Source organism: Bos grunniens, chromosome 7 (assembly GCF_055505025.1).
Source record: "Bos grunniens cultivar Pamir isolate PY7600 chromosome 7, Bosgru_T2T1.0, whole genome shotgun sequence".
NCBI lineage: Eukaryota > Metazoa > Chordata > Mammalia > Artiodactyla > Bovidae > Bos > Bos grunniens.
The window spans coordinates 72,982,326-72,987,553 of NC_141171.1; the positions used below are offsets into that span (position 1 = coordinate 72,982,326).

Below are 5,228 nucleotides of genomic sequence, written 5' to 3' on the forward strand. Positions count from 1 at the left end.
GCCAAGTTTTCAGAAGGGCAATGACTTACCCACGATGCACAGTCAGAATAGTGTTTGGAGCACACTAAGAGGCTTATTGGGAAATTGTACACACTTACCCTGGAAAGGACATGACCCTTTTTTGTTGTTGTTCCTGATTAGTACTATGGAAGCATGCCTTCACCCAAATGCACAGTCATGAAAAAGATGAAAATATGCTCCTTGGACCATAATACGATAGCATCTATAGGCCAGGTTCTCTGCTCCAAGTTATTTATTATTTCCCCCAGTTATAAGCAATAAAACTGAGGCTCAAAATCCTATCAAAATCCTCCTACCTAATATGTGAAAGAACTTGCCTGTGATACTAGTGTCAAAAGTCTATGTGTATTAAACTAGTGACTATAGTTAAAAATGAAATGCTAGTGTTGGATCTGTCTTCAGAACTATCTATTCCATTGTTAATGCTAAGTTTAGCAGACGAGGACGAGTAAGTGGCTTGCCCATTGTCAATATGATAAGTCAACAGCAGATCTGCAAGAATTATCATCTGACTTCAAGTATAAGATGTCTTAATTTTGTTCCATAAATTATTTTCATGTGTGACTCTTCTTTCCTCAATGAGATTTTAAGATCTCAGAGGGTACTATTGCCTCTTAGACCTTGCCAGTTCTCCCCTTTTAGTCCATCTTGCCCCCACCCATGTTTAGCTACATTCTGGCCTAGTTGCATTCATTTTGACTGTGCTGCATGGCATGTGGGATCTTAGTTCCTTGACCAGGGATCAAACCCATGCCCCCCACAATGGAGATGTGGACTCTTAACTACTGAATCCCCAGGGAAGTCCCAGGTCTAATTGAAATAATCTAAATTTTCATTTCCACTGCATTTAACAGCACATATTCTCAACCTTGACATGACATATTGTCCCAATCATTCATTCTTGTACGTGTGTACAGGGGGAAGTGTGTGCTGAGGGGGCGTGTGGGTGGCATCCTGTGCATTGTAAAATGTTTAGCACCATCCCTGGCCTGTACCAACTAGATGCAAGTAACACCTTTCTCTCTTCCCCTACCAGTTATGACAACCAAAAAGCATCTTTGAAACTGTCAAATGTAAACAACCTAACCGTAACCTAAAGAAACTAAAAATAGAAGAACAAACTAAGACCAAAGCTAACAGAAGGAAGAAAATAACAATGATCAAAGTGGGAATAAATGGAATAGATATTTAAAAAATAATAGAAAAGATTAAGAAAAACTAAAAACTTGTTGTTTGAAAATGAACAAATAGACAAACTTCTAACTAGACTTACCAGGAAAAAAAGAGAGATGACTCAAATATAAAATTAGAAATGAAAGATGAGATATTATAACTGATACTACAGAAACACAAAGGCTCAGATTATAATTATAAGCCAACAAACTGGAGAGAACCTAAAAGTAATATAATATATGTTTCTAGAAACATGGACTCCACCATGACTTAACCATGAAGAAATAGAAAATCTGAAGAGACCTATTACTAGGGAGGAAACTGAATCAGTAATCAAATCCTTTAAACAAAGAAAAATCTAGGATCAAATCAAATTAAAAACTCCAGGCTTCCTTGTTGAATTCTACCAAATATTTAAAGAATAAATAATACCAACACTTCTCATATTCTTCCAAAAAATAGAAGAGGAGGAAACCCTTCTAAACTCATTATATAATGTCAATATTATCCTGATCCAAAAGTGAGACAAGAACACAACAAAAAAAGAAAAGAACATTGTGCCAATATTTAAAATTGTGCCAATCCCTGATTAACATACATGCAAAAATCCTCAACAAAATATTAGCAAACCAGTTTCATGATATATTAAAAGGATCATACATCATGATCAAATGGGATATATTCCAGGGATAGAAAGATGGTTCAACAACCTCAAATCAATTAATTTCATATGCCACACTAATAAAGAGCATATGATCATCTCAACAGATATAAGAAAAATTGACAAAATTCAACATTCTTTTATGATAAGAACTCTCAACAAACTGGGTATAAAGGAAGCATCAGATCAGATCAGATCAGTCGCTCATTCGTGTCCGACTCTTTGCGACCCCATGAATCCCAGCACGCCAGGCCTCTCTGTCCATCACCAACTCCCGGAGTTCACTGAGACTCACGTCCATAGAGTCAGTGATGCCATCCAGCCATCTCATCCTCTGTTGTCCCCTTCTCCTCCTGCCCCCAATCCCTCCCAGCATCAGAGTCTTTTCCAATGAGTCAACTCTTTGCATGAGGTGGCCAAAGTACTGGAGTTTCAGCTTTAGCATCATTCCTTCCAAAGAAATCCCAGGGCTGATCTCCTTCAGAATGGACTGGTTGGAACTCCTTGCAGTCCAAGGGACTCTCAAGAGTCTTCTCCAACACCACAGTTCAAAAGCATCAATTCTTTGGTGCTCAGCCTTCTTCACAGTCCAACTCTCGCATCCATGCATGACCACAGGAAAAACCATAGCCTTGACTAGACGGACCTTTGTTGGTAAAGTAATGTCTCTGCTTTTGAATATGCTATCTAGGTTGGTCATAACTTTCCTTCCAAGGACTAAGCATCTTTTAATTTCATGGCTGCAGTCACCATCTGTAGTGATTTTGGAGCCCAGAAAAATAAAGTCTGACACTGTTCCACTGTTTCCCCATCTATTTGCCATGAAGTGGTGGGACTGGATGCCATGATCTTTGTTTTCTGAATGTTGAGCTTTAAGCCAACTTTTTCACTCTCCACTTTCACTTTCATCAAGAGGCTTTTGAGTTCCTCTTCACTTTCTGCCATAAGGGTGGTGTCATCTGCATATCTGAGGTTATTGATATTTCTCCCGGCAATCTTGATTCCAACTTGTGTTTCTTCCAGTCCAGCATTTCTCATGAGGTACTCTGCATATAAGTTAAATAAACAGGGTGACAATATACAGCCTTGACAAACTCCTTTTCCTATTTGGAACCAGTCTGTTGTTCCATGTCCAGTTCTAACTGTTGCTTCCTGACCTGCATACAAAGGAAGCATACCTCAATATAATAAAAGCCATATGTGACAAGCCCACAGTTGACATCCCACTCAATAGTGAAATAGCTGAAAGCTTTTCCTCTGAGACAAAGATGCCCATGCTCACCACTTTCATTAAACATTATACAGGAAGTTGTAGCCAGAGAAATTAGTCAAGACAAAGAATAAAAGACATCTGAATTAAAAATGAAGAAGTAAAATTGTCTCTTTTTGCACATGACATAATATTTTGTATAGAAAACTAAAGACTCCACCAAAAAATGTTAGATCTAATAGATGATTTCAATAAAGTTGAAGGATATAAACTCAATATACAAAAATCAGTTGCATTTCCATACACCCAACAATGAACTATTAGAATGAGGAATTAAGGAAACAACCTTACTTAAAATAACATCAAAAAGAATAAAACACTTAGGAATGAATTTAACCAAGGAGGTGAAAGATCTGTACACTGAAATCTATAATACGCTGATGAAATAAACTGAAGAAGAAACAAATAAAAATATTTCATATTATGGATTGGAAGAATTAATATTATAAAATATCCTACTAACCAAAGTGATCTACAGTTTAAATGTGATTCCAATGTCATTTTTCACAAAAATAGAACAATTTAAAATTTGTATGGAACTAGAAGACTCCAACTGGCCAAAGCAATTTTGAGAAAGAAGAACAAAAGCGAAGGCATCTCACTTTCTGATTTCAACCTATATTATAAAGCTATAGTAACCAAAACAGTCAAGCAAGGTGGGAATTTTCCTATCCATATTACAGATGAGGAAACTGAGGCCAAGCAGAGAAAATGACTTGATGCCAAGAAACTATTTAAGGTGTTTATTCATTTAATGTCTGTCTATATTTCAAGAAAGCAGAGACTTCTTTTTAGTTCATCCCTGCATCTCTAGTATATAATACAGTGTTTAGCACATATGCACTCCTTAAATGATGAAGAAAGAAAATAGAAAGGGAAGAATGAAAAATAAGATTGAAACCCAGGTCTATCTAATTTCAAAAGTTGCTCTTTGTTGCAATCCAAATCCCTCTGAGGAATATTGGCTAGATACCAGTGACCTACAAGGTCACTTCTGATTGGAGAAGTTTCAAGAATAAAGGGGGTGGAAGCAGGAGGAGAGAAGCAGACTGGAAGCTCGCCTCTTGGCCTGGTACCCAAAAAAACTGCACAGTATGTTCAGCGGAGGAGGTCCAACTACAGAGTGAATTATTTTTTGAATTTAGAATAAGACAAATTTCATCCAGATTGTAGACGGGCTTTACAGCAAATTCCTAAATACATTCCATTCGATGAATGGGTTGAGGCTTGTTTCTTGAGGATTCCATCCTAAGGGCAGTGGATATATGTAAAAGCTATATCTTCTGGACCCACATGATCCCAAACTGTTGCTTGTAAACCCATTTCTCCATCTTATTTTTTTCTTTTCTTTCTTTTTTTTTTTTTGGTAGCTTCTCACTGCTGCTGAGGCCAGATGCTCACACAATATGTTTGTAGCAGCATTTCCTGGCAGGCTCTTTCTCAGAAAGCCAGTCTTGTTTTTGGCCTTTCCAGTTGACTGTATGCTCTAAAGCTCACCCAGGATGAAGAATCAGGAGAATACCTATACCTCGAGATAAGCAACTGCCAGGGTCAGGTCAAAATTAGTGAGATAAAAAGCAGAGTCTTGGTGTTTGGAGCTGGAGACGGCCTGGTCGCTGGCGGAGCGGCCGCCTGAGGGAGAAGACACTTAGGATGCCCATGGTGACACGGAGGCTGAGGGATCCTGACGTAAACCCTTGCTTGTCGGAATCAGACGCGTCTACCAGATGCATGGCCGAAAACAACTATGACAAGGAGAGCTGTTCTTCTCACTTCTTGAAGTACAAGAACTGCCGGAAGTTCTGGGACCCTTGGGCACTCTCGTTGGGTGCCTCAACCCTTCCCACGTGTGAGGATTAATTAAAAAAAAAAAAAAAGCAGAGTCTTGACATTCACTGTTTCATATCAACACAAGAATGACAATAGCAGCAGCAATAACAACATCTCAGAACATTTACTTAAAAGGCTTAAAAACAGCGAAACATTGCTGAAGACTACCTAGGTAGCTGGCAGAATCAAAGTGCGTGGGAGGACACAGTCCTTTCCAGTTTTTTCTCAGACCCATGAAATTAGACTCTATATGGGTCAAGTCAAATCAGCTCA

General features: G+C 38.4%; 1 pseudogene; it reads left to right on the forward strand.

The window, feature by feature from the left end:
- The first annotated feature begins 4,683 nt into the window (after nucleotides 1-4,683).
- LOC147369826 (coiled-coil-helix-coiled-coil-helix domain-containing protein 7 pseudogene) lies at nucleotides 4,684-4,985 on the forward strand (annotated as a pseudogene).
- Nucleotides 4,986-5,228: the final 243 nt, after the last annotated feature.